Here is a 12,993-nt window from a genome sequence, read left to right as displayed (position 1 = left end):
TTATATGGTACGATCTTGCAGGACCATCTGTATGGTGCCCTGTAAACCAAACCAAACGATGTAAATGTGAATTTCATCGGCGAGTTAACGCACCCCTAATTTTTTTTTAAAAAAAGAACATGATTTTGGCGTGGCAAAATATTTTGTTTATATATTTGTTATTATTCATGTTTTGTTTGACTGATCCTTCTTCTTTTGCTTTCCGAGGGCTCTGTACACAAATATTAATATACTTCGTGTAATTTAGTTTTTATAAACGCCTCTTCACTTTGCAAAACGCTGTGAGCACTATGTTATTGTGTTTTCTAAACCCGTCGGCGTTCACTTGTTCCCTACAGAGTTTGGGGCCGAATTTGAATTCTTTTCATTTTCTCTCTCTTTCTCCCTACACCCTTCTCTCTCTCTCTCTCTCTCTCTCTCTCTCTCTCTCTCTCTCTGTGTGTGTGTGTGTGTGTGTGTGTGTGTGTGTGTAAGTTCGTTTAGCTCTTTGTGCTGCCTTTTCTGCAAAATTCCTTTAATGTGTTAAATAATGTGCTTTTACAGAGGGTAGCATTTCATTTAAAACTTGTTTGCCTTCTGCTATTGCCTTCTGTATGTGGAATTTTTCTTCTGAAGTTAGCTTGTGGTATAGGATGCGGCTGGATTTCAGCATTTTTATATCTGTTGCTATTTTAGTTGGGTAGTGGTTATGGGCTATTAGGTGGTCAGCAAATATGCTATGGGTGCTATTATTCTTTATGGCTCTGACGTGTTCTGGTATCTTGTTTTAAAGTTCCTACATGTTTGTCCTACGTATACTGACTCGCAATTATTGCATGTGAGTTCATATATGCCTTATCTGTTGAATTTATCTGTGAATGTCTCCTGTGTTCTGAGTTTTTTTTGCGTTGTGTTGTCTGTCCTCTTTCGTATTTGAAGTCTCTGTTTGTTCCGTATGTTGCCTATTCTGTGGACAGTTTTGTTTTTGTAGGTGATTATGTGCAATTTTGTTTTGTTTTTGTGTTGTAGCACTCTTGTTTCTTGCATGTAGTTATTGTATGTTGTGTTGATTTGTGTTCTGTGAGGTTTTGTATGTGTGTTGTACATTCATTCCTTTTCTGTTTACAAATTCTTTGGTTTAATTTTCTCTCTCATATGGGGTGTGTAACCAATTCCCTCTGTTGTCTATTTTATTGTGTTTAGGTCCTGTGTGTAATTCTGTCTGCATAAAAGGCAGATTCTATATCAAATAATTCATCTTCAAACATGGAAAGAAAGACAAAAGCTGCAGATCCAAAAGATGAATATTTCTCACTGATTGGTTTGAGCAATGGAGAACAGAGTATTGCGGTGACTGGGCTGCAGACACACAACAGCATCCCAAATGTCACAGAGGCTAACAATAATGTGCATCTGGAAATTAATGGCAGAAATGGAATTGTGAAAACAGAACATTAAAACAAAATTTTAAAACAATCTGAAATAAGAATACCAATCGCAATGATTGACTTTAACCACAAATGGGTTTCACATATGTACAGGTTTTGAAGAAAGATTCTAATAAATTTTACAGATATGATCAGACTGTGAATATGCTCCCTGTCAGTACGATCTGTGTCGAATGAACCATTGCAACGAATTCCCATCTCAATGATAGAGTGACTCATACAATTTACAGATTCTTCCCATCAGCTGGATTCGGGTATAAGACTGTTGAGACTCCCACCAACGTTATGTACCTTCTAGTGACGGTCCAGACATCGAGCTATCTAAAACTGTGTATTGTGGACCAGAATAATCAACTTATTGATTTTCATGGTGCAGCTACCTCTAACACAGGGTACGTGTAAGGTACAAAACCAGCACACACAACTTACACCGCAGCACTTCACAGCAGAACCGAAAGGTGACAACAAGTACGAACTATGGGTTTCTTAAATCAGTAGGCTTTACACGCTGCAATAACGACGCTTATTACAATGTCTCTGGTGGCATATGATGAGCGAGCTATATGCCAAGAATACTTCTTGCATAAAACTTATGCCTCAACCACAATTAACAAGAACAACGAAATTAGGATTGTCATCCAGCACCAAGACACTTTAAACCACCTGTACAAGAGTTCCACATTTTTTGATGGGGCTTTTAGGAAGAAGGATAGTTCTACCACAGTGGGCTCGAAGCTTATGCAGTATGAACTCAGTGGGGTTGAGCTGACCATGTACATAAAGTAGGCATAACATAAACCCTTAAAACATATGTCTCTGCCTCACCATCGGCATGGGGAGGTTTAGAAGATGCACTATGGTTCACAGAAGAACCAGTGGTTAGACCAATGGAAGAGTACAAGAGAGTTACTGTATGCATATCTCAAAAACGGCTTGAGGACGTATGGTGAATTATTATGAATTCTCAACAGTGAGTTACTGTGGTACAGAGTTCGATTGATAACAACTTTTACATTCAAGGATCCCAAGACGAAAACGAGATCATCATCAATAAACTAATATGGAAAATACCACACATCACTGTTGCAGGTGAGAAGCTTTTGGAAGTTCTGAATGCTGGTGCATACCTGCCATTAAGTTTCTGTTCATGGGAGCCTTTTGGGTACCCAATGCTACCTGTGGCAATCTGACAAATGTGGGCTATTAAAACCTCTGTTCAATTGGAGACTCCCAGATTCATCATATTTGCATTTCACACCGATGGGAGGTGAAATACAGCAAGGAATTCCACTGTTCTCCTCCATTTGGCACCTTCAAGTTAACTAATGCCAGAGTCTACTTGAATTCATAATCCTATCTGTACGACAATTTACTGCTACAGTAGGATGAAAATGTATACAGTCTAGCATTTGACTGTGTATACAGTTCCATCTTCTTACCACGAATGTGTTGAAGAGGAAGGATGTCTATTCAGCTCACGGAAATTCAAGGATCTGTCACCAGTCATCGTAATAGACTGCTCAAAACAGAACGAAATAGTTACATCAGGACCAATAGAGATACAAATTGTATTAGAATCTTCAGCAAATTTCCCAAAATCCATTGTGGCATATGCTCTGCTTCTAGATGACCATGTGATTAACTTTTGACTGCGCACTGGTGTTGTGCAGTGAGCTGTATAAATGAACAGGTGTTATGCCATACCTAGAGCATTTCACAATGGCATCTCAAAGTGTGAACATTATTGCAGACGGTCAAGGTTATTATAATAATGAGTTCAGAAGGGTCATATTTAAAGATTTGCATTCATAGCGTTCACAGTAGATGCTGGTGTAATAGAGACACTCTCAGCAAGTATAGCATCACTGAGGTCATTCAAGGATGTGAAGTGTGCTGAAACGTGGAGTAGTGTAAGGTGGTTAACACATTTCTTCCATGGAATTCACTGGAACAATTCAGGTGGACCCTATAAACATATGGTGACATTGCTTTGATTATTATACTACATAGATACCATAATCTACATCAAGGGAAAGGAGATCACTTGGATGTGTAAAACTTACGAGTATGCAGCTATTCAAGACCTGGAGTTGTGTGGATGCTCTGCTCTCCATCAGCTCAAGAGCAAGAAGATGTGTCAAAACAGTGTTGCTGTTTGCTTATGAAAATATATAATTACTTTTAAACTGAATAACAAATAAGTGAATTTTTACACCACATTCTGTCTACTTATTTACCGATATCACCTTGCTCACACTTTGACAGTTATATAGTATGACACTGTGTCCAGGTACTACATTTGTGGCTCTCCTCAAACACAGGAGATATAATTTCACAAATGTCTGGTATATGTCTTTGTAGGCAGACATGGTCACATGCCATCTACTCGCATAACCCAATACATGTAGCCTTAGGCGAAATTCCATACAAACAATAAATATATATATTGTCATTCTCCATGTTAAACTTCACCTCCTTGACAGTATTCATGTTCAGAACTGTCATATGTGTGCCTTCCTTACCCTTCATGTGTACAATACACTGGATATAGGTTTTTTCTGTAAATAACAACAAAAATATATGGTTATGAATCTGTTTACTCAGATACAGTTTTATTCTTTCTTTTCACAATGCTGATATAATTTGGTTGTTGAGATAAAATCTGATTCTTCTCCACAACACTGATACAATTTGGTTGTTCAGATACATTTTGGTTCTTTTTCATGTAATATTTCTCAATGCAGAGATACTTTTTTATTTACATGCTGTTGCTAATACTAATGGCCATGGCTAAAAAAACACACAGTCCACCCAACGGTAGCACTGGTTGAGCATTTGCAGTTTTTGTAACACAAAAACACTGGTTGAAAATATTCATAATTTTTTCAGTGATCTGGGATTATGTGTATCTACACTAAAAACTAATCAAACTTGGATGACTAGCACCAGGTGAAACTTAAAACATACTCTATTTGCATAATATGCAGGGATTATTTACAAGTGTACGCTTTAAAGGGCTATTTACAATTATGCAGTCTGTCAGCACACATGGTGTGCATACATTTTACACGATTTTTGGTCTATTTACATTACCACTGCACACATGGTGTGCATGTATTTACAGGTGCATGACTATGTTAGCACATAGAATAAGCATGTATATTTACACTAAAAGTGTTCACAATGTGATAAACAGATCATACCATTCGACATACAATCACTATTCACATGCACTCTCGCTCTTTCTCATTCACATCACTATCATCAAGTGAACAGTGTGAGCACAGGCGAGTTTCACTCCAGTCCTCACAAATGACCTAATCATCAACATGAGGTGACATACTGATTTACATTGCAGTACAGTGTACACCTTGTGCCCTCACAGTTCAATACTAGTTTGCTGTACCATATTCTGCTGTGGGGACCACTGTGAACACCACTGTACTGGCACTGCAATTAATCTTCAGTTGTGAGGACAACTGATGCCTCACAACATAAGTCCTTTGCCTGGCTCTGGGTGGCACCTCCCAATGTGTCATACACATAGATTTTGGAACTAAGGCTCACAAACTCCACAACTGGAAAACCTATTCACCTCATCTTTCATTAGACTGATAACCTTCTTGTTCTGTGGAACAACACCCTAAGGATTATCAGACATATATGAGGACATGTTGATTGTATTGACATGGCACCTCATTGATTCTTATGGATCACAGCCCTTCACTCAGTAGATGAAGCTGTTTGTTTCCATATGATGGAACTGTGGATCACTGAAATGAATTTTTTACAAACTCATAATGGCATTGGTACATGTGGAGTTTGGACAGGCCTAATGTGTACATCTCTACATGAACAGAGTTCATGAACTCTATTGCAGTCTTCGCCATCTCCGCAGCAACAAAGTTCGTATAGAAGATAGCGACCCATTTAACATTTGGTCTGGCGATAGACTTCCTTATGCCCCAATGCCCATCCCATCGTGTTCTAATAAGAACTTCGTGGTGCTTTCTCAAATTTTTCACTATTTTCCCAAAAATTCCATTATTCAGTAATTTCATAAAACCTTCTTCGAGATCATTCTGCACAGAAAGTCTCTTCTCGGTGTTTAAATCAATATACTTCTTCAACCAAATAACAGAATCAGGTCAACATCGATCACTAGTTCACTGTTAACTTCCGGATTTTTGAGCATGGTGTTACAAGACAAGCCAGGTGCTGTGTAATAAAAGGCATGTTCCAGAGCATATATGATCATGCTTACAGTCTGGAATTTCTCGGAAACATCAGTAAGCAATTGGGCGTTTGTGTCCATTAGTTTCACATACTCTCCTAAAGTCATACTCTGCAACCGATATGGCATCGAATGTAAGATTGCTGGTGAATGCAGTTATGTTGCGTTGTCTGGTTTTGTTGAATTTTCACATGGAGTCCAAATAATTTCCTTGTCACAAACAGAAACTTGGTGTCACTGGAATACACACCTTGAATAAAGTGCATACCTTCCCAAGGCAGAGTTTCAACCAATTTGAGTGGTGCCTGCATAAATTGTAATGGGTCTAGGACGCAAAGCTTAGTTCTTGGTGTAATTCGTTTGGAGAATGAGATGTACTTCTCAACACTCTCAGGCAGGACACTGATCTGGTCTCTCTCTATACCGAAATCAGTCAAGTGTTCAACAAGAAAATGAGCATCATAACTGCTCAGATTGTGGATAAAGATGGGTATATGTCATGATAATTTGTACTTCAGGTTGCATGTGTTATGGGCAGCACCATGGAAATTACCTGGTATCACAATCAATCACTTTTTTTGTACTAATCATCATTCTCCTTTGACTTGGTCATGGGGTCGTTGGTGTTGTAAAGTTGATCAACCTCACACAAAAGATTTTCCAGTAGTGAGCAGCCAAATTACAGGATTATCCCTAACATATGATTCATAATGGCTAAAATTCGAATCTTTTGAACATGAAGCCTGGTACGCCACCATATATAGTACATATTTTTCTGTGAAGGTGGTGTGTGATGCTATAGTGTTGCCTTCACAGCATGTCACAAGAGTGAGGTGGAACTCGAAGTCATCAGGGCATTAAGATTTTGTTTTCCTCGATGATCTTGAGAACATATACCAGTTTCCTGGTACAGCAGTCCACATATGCTTTGCTAATAAGTCGCTTGTAGATAAGGAATTGAGGAACATACCGCAAATATTCTTTTTACTGTAATGCTTACTCAACTGGGATGAAGGGTGTCAGGACATATCTCTGATCATACATAGTGATAACTATTTCTCTGGAGAATAGCAGCATGTTTACATGCAGCTTACTCTGATCAGCATATTCAGCGAAATGAAGGGATGCAAGTTTGTAACTTTACCATCTTCAGGCTATGAACATGAACTTGTATCCCAGTATTCTGCCCCTCAAATTTAGAAATCTCATGTACCTTAATGGGGAACTCGATACTGACAGGTTATAAAACATATGAACTTCAATGTCTCTGCCATACTGAGATGTACACTCCAGATAAAACAAGTAATTTTTCTTACAAGCAAAGATTTACCATGCAAAACACTAGTTGTCTTTTTTATTTTGGACTTATCAGCTATGTCGATAGGAAAGCTTGATATAGCTGGACCCTCCATTTATCAGAACAAAGATATGTGTATGGATGTCGAAGTGTAGCATTCTGCAGAGTCCTTTACCTGGGCCTCTACTCGCAACATCATTCTCAGAAAACGTGGGCTGCATAGCACTCAATGTGGAATCATGAAACCACTTAGTGACACCATTTGCCCCCAAACACATAAAATGATCATCTTCTCAACACCAGAGTCCTATTTGGAGGCATGCATAAGTTCAAAACAGAGCACAGCTTTGCACTTAATGGTGGGGTACCACAGATCGTGATGGTTTTGAGGAGCTCTGCCTCCAGAACAAGAAGGGATGCTTTCAGAAAACCGATTTGGACTCTGTGCCCACCTGATGGGTGTTATATATGCGAAAATGAGATGCACTTCTCGAATGCATCCTCACTGACCTCATAGTTTAGCTATGACATCACATTACTGATCTGGTTTCCATCTAGAATAAGATGGGAGAGAGAAATGACACTAGCCACAGGATCGCTGTTACTACAACTATGACTAGCAGCTGAGGAGTGTGACCATCCTACAGGAAAGGCGAGCTGCAGGGTGGAGCGATAAGGTATGTGACATGGTGCACCACCCTTCTGGGGCCGCCTGGGTGCAGCCATGTCAGTCGAAGAGGAACATCTGGGCTGATGAGATGGCTGCCGTGTGTGTGTGTGTGTGGGGGGGGGGGGGGGGGGGAATTGGGTGTATTGGCAACACCTAGATCTGACCCAGTTGATGGCGGCATCCTAATGACTGAGTGGAGCATAGCCATGGCCAGTGGGCCCTATGCCACCCATGACTGCAGGAGCAATGGCGCAGGTGAAGCAGTGGTAGTGGGGGTTACCCCTGACCCATCCTATAGACCATTTGTCACCCAGGGCTGCCATAGAAATGGTGCAGAGGGGGTAGTGCAAGCAGCGGTAGTGGCGATGCGCTAGTGGCTGAGGCAACGGTGGATCATGTAGTCATGAGCCACCTCCTGTCAGATGAGGTGTGCTGCACAGGACTGTGTTTCGGTGACGCTGTCTTCACTTGCGACTGCCAGTGACACTGCTTATATTGCTTGAAGATGCTGATCGCTTCATGGTGTTAGATGCGCTATCGATAACTCGATACCGAGCGAGGTGGCGCAGTGGTTAGACACTGGACTCGCATTCGGGAGGACGACGGTTCAATCCCGCGTCCGGCCATACTGATTTAGGTTTTCCGTGATTTCCCTAAATCGCTCCAGGCAAATGCCGGGATGGTTCCTTTCAAAGGGCACGGCCGACTTCCTTCCCCGTCCTTCCCTAATCCGATGAGACCGATGACCTCGCTGTCTGGTCTCCTTCCCCAAATCAACCAACCAACCTATCGATAACTCGACAAAAGAAGTGGACAGATCCACTAATGATGATGACAGCTGAATGTAGCCACAGACTAGAGCAGACTGAAGGTGAATGTTGGGGGGTAGGATTTATATAAATTCAAGCTCCACCCACTAATTTGACTGGAACCAATAGAATGCTTATACAGATGGAAAACCCTTAGCAAGTTCAGACATGTTAGGTGTTGCCTCCCTAAATGGAGGTGAACAGTAACTCGTTCTTTTTTCTCCAGGAATGTCTGTGTCCGTGTTTACCAGTTTACCCCAGAAAAACAGTTGTTGGCTACATCACAGCCAATGTCAGCGTCCTGTTGTTTGCCATACCACTTTTCCAGATGCCTTTGAAGCAAGTGCTTGTGTGTGATGACAAAAGACGCACAATTCCTTGTCTGTCTTTCTAGGAAGGTCTTTGATGCTGCCACTACAGGTCTGCTGGCTCAGACACGCTGGAGGATGGGGTGGTTCACAAGGGAAGAGCGTCCTTCAGACAGAGGGCAGAGAGTATGTTGTTAAGTGTGCACTCCTACCAGGAAATGCCTCTGATACAACCGCAACTAGCTAACTCCAACACTAGTAAATGTAGGGCGCCAGCGCACAGGGGTCGGCGCTTCTGAAGGACCTACGAGTTCGGTGTTTGTTCTACAATACACAGGGATTACTCATTCCCATGGAAGAAGCAAGTGATCCCCAATGCGTATAACTACGTTTTTTCTTTCACTATCTTTAGCACTGTGTTTTGTCATGTTTTTAACTACCGCTTATTCGCGATATTTATAATTTACCATCAATTTCTGCGTTTGTAATCGGTGTAAAGTGGTGCCAGCTCTGTTTCTCGCGGCTTTTCTTGAATATTTCTACCATTGACGAAGTTTTTAACTAACCATTTTCACAATATGCATAATTTACCGTCAAAAAGACCTCTGTTTTGCCAGATACGTCTGTACTGACTATATTTAGTGTTATGATTACGATCTGTAGAAGAGTAATTACATATGGTAATTAGATGTGGGTATGCTGATGTTGCCAATTCCGTGGCTGTATTACATGTGCACTCAGAAAAAGTGATCTGTTTACGTATTTAAATTTGATAATTTTTTTCGAAGTATTTTACAACACTTGCATCTTCTACAGTTAAGTAGACAGCAGAGAATGATGATCTTTTCCAGCCAGTTTCCAACAAGATAACATCCAAAATAAAGGAAACAAACTACTCTGTATCCTTCCACACCAGCAACTCACGACAGACTGAGCGATTCGATTTTTCCTGCTGTTTTTCTATATGGGGAGCGGAAGGGGGGGGAGAGAAAGGGGTGGGGGTGGGAGGGGATAATTAATTGATCAGTTTAATTACTTAATTTTATATCAGAAGTGTCATGTTGCCACATCTACATCAGTGAGGAGAGGGAGGTTTAGGGGACGTTCTGTCCCTGATCTTTTTTATCCCATCACTGGCGATATTCTGCCTCCCCAGCAAAACTTTAAATGTGTGTGTGCGAATTTCTAAGGGACCAAAGTGCTGAGGCCATCGGTCCCTACACGTAGACACTACTTAAACTAACTTATGCTAAGAACAACACACGTACCGATGCCCGAGGCAGGACTCGAAATTCCGGCGGGAGGAGCAGCGCAATCCGTGACATGGCGCCTCTAACCGAGCGGCCGTTTCCGGATCTATTTAGCATATCTTCACTTGCGTGCATCTCAATCTCTGAGAACAGAAGCTCGCGCATTCAGCCTTTTTTGCGATTCTTCTGACTGAGTATATTGTACACTATGTGATCAAAATAATCAGACAACACTAAAAACATACGTGTTTTATATTAGGTGCATTGTGCTCCCAGGTACTCCATGTCAGTGACTTCGGTAGTCATTAGACATCATGAAAGAGCAGAATGAGGCGCTCCGCGGATCTCACGGGCCTCGAACGTGGTCAGGTGATTGGGTGTCATTTGTGTCATACGGTTGAACGCGAGATTTCCACACTCCTAAACATCCCTAGGTCCACAGTTGCCGATGTGATAGTGAAGTGGAAACGTGAAGGGACACGTGCAGCACAAAAGCGTAGAGGCCGACCTCGTGTGTTGACTGACAGAGACCGCCGACAGTTTAAGAGGGTCGCAATTTGTAGTAGGTAGACATCTATCCGGACCATCACACAGGAATTCCAAACTGCATCAGGATCCATTGCAGGTGCTATGACAAGTAGGTGGAAGGTGAGAAAACTTGAATTACAAGGTCGAGCGGCTGCTCATAAGCCACACATCACGCCGGTAAATGCCAAATGACGCCTCGCTTGCAGTAAGGAGCGTAAACATTGGACGACTTAACAGTGGAGAAACGTTGTGTGGAGTGACGAATCATGGTACATAATGTGGCGATCCGATGGCAGGTGTGGGTATGGTGAATGCCCGGTGAACGTCATCTGCCAGCGTGTGTAATGCCAACAGTAAAATTCGGACGCGGTTGTGTTATGGTGTGTTCGTGTTTTTCATGGAGGAGGCTGACACCCCTTGTTGTTTTGCGTGGCTCTATCACAGTACAGTCCTGCATTGATGTTTTAAACACCTTCTTGCTTCCCGCAGTTGAAGAGCAGTTTGGGGATGGCGATTGCATCTTTGCACACGATAGAGCACCTGTTCATAATGTCTGGCATGTAGCGGAGTGGTTAGACGACGATAACATCATTGTCATGGACTGGCCTGCACAGAGTCCTGACCTGAATCCTATAGAACACCTTTGGGTTGGTTTGTAACGTCGACTTTGTGCCTGGCCTCACCGGCCGACATCGATACCTCTCCTCAGTGCAGCACTCCGTGAAGAATTGGCTGCCATTACCCAAGAAACCTTCCAGCAACTGACTGAACGTATGCCTGCGAGAGTGAAGCTGTCATCAAGGCTAAGGGTGGGCCAACACCATACTGAATTCCAGCATTACCGATGGAGGACGCCACGAACTTGTAAGTCATTTTAAGCCAGGTGTCCTGATACTTTTGATCACATAGTGTACTTGCTTATACATCAAGTGTTAGGAAGACCTAAACATAGTACACATCCGACTTGCAACAGAAACAGTTTAGCACCCATCAAGAATTGCTAGCTACGTTGTTGGAAACGAAACTTATGTTACTACTGCAAGAACACCACCTTTCACGTTTACAAACCAACGCTTTGGATGGACTCTTCCAGAGCGCTAGCACGGATACGAGCAGACCCCGGCACCTGGAAGCTGAACGACCTACGTGGTGGGGAAGTTGGCGGGAACGAACAATTTGTTTAGTAAACGATAATTAATAAGAGATGGTACTGGTCCCAGTATGGTACACAAAATGGTGAGAAGTCTGCTGCGAAGGCAACGAAAAAGCATGGCCAGTTTAGAGCAACGCTAAATCTTCAAGTTTGGCGATATGTTTACTGAAGCACGAAATCTAGTGCGGGCTTGAATGCGAGTTGCTTTTAAAAGTTTTCATAACGGAACTCTGTCTTGAAATTTGGCCGAAAATCCAAGAAACATGTGGTCATATGTAAAGTACACCAGCTCCAAGACACATTTAACACCTTCATTGTGTGATAAGCAATGTTAATGTTAGCGATTACAGTGGCACTTAAGCAGAGTTACTAAACACCGTTTTCGGAAATTGTTCCACAAAAGAAGTCAAGAACGTTCCAAAAGTCGAACCAAGAACAGCTGCCAACATGATTAACTTCGAAATAGAAATCCTCGGTGGAGCGAAGCAGCTTATATGAATTAATAAACGCGCCGCATCGAAGACTTATACCTCTTATAGGGATAGCGGAGAAACATCATCAGCGAAATCATAAGGCGTACAGCAGCGTGTGTTGAGTGTTTGTGACTCGGTTTCATTGAAGAGGACTGTGATGAAAATGAAGAAGACGACAGCTACAAAAGTCATTGCAGTACCGAATGTCGTACTCACGGAATCTGTCAGCACCAAAGCTACACAGAGAGAGATCCATAAGCAGGGAACTGAAGGGTGGCCTGGAATTGCAGAATCACTCAGCCTTGTTGGAAATGGCTGTAAAGGGAGAATTCGTGCCGAAATCATAAAAGCTGGGGAACGAAGCAATGGGAGAAAGCCATTTAGACGGATGAGTCTTGTTTTCAACTTTCATCGAGTTTACATCCCAAGAGCGAAACATGGAGGAGGTCCGATGATGATTTGTGCAGCTACATAATTGTATTCTATGGGCCTCAAGTTTACTCTGAAAGCTCGCATTATTGCTAAGGACTATGTGACCGTTTAGGTGATCATGTCCATCCCATGGAACAATGTTTGTACCTCGAGGACGATGCTGTATTTTAAGACCAGAGGGCCCTTTTTCACACAGCTCGCATCGTCCAGGGCTAGTTTTGTGAGCCTTAACTATATAGGCCCCCACAGTCTCCAGATCTCAATACTATTGGACCTTAATGGTCTACTTTGTAGAGAAGCGTGCATGATCGCTATCCATTCCTATCCTGCACATTTGGCGTCATCTGAAGATGGACATTATAAGTAGGTGGTTTTCCAGTCTACTGAAGTTCAACATACGTAGGAAACCTGC

This window comes from Schistocerca cancellata, chromosome 8, assembly GCF_023864275.1.
Source record: "Schistocerca cancellata isolate TAMUIC-IGC-003103 chromosome 8, iqSchCanc2.1, whole genome shotgun sequence".
In the NCBI taxonomy this organism is placed as follows: Eukaryota; Metazoa; Arthropoda; class Insecta; order Orthoptera; family Acrididae; genus Schistocerca; species Schistocerca cancellata.
The sequence above is the reverse complement of the archived record's forward strand: the minus strand, read 5'-3'. Positions refer to the sequence as shown.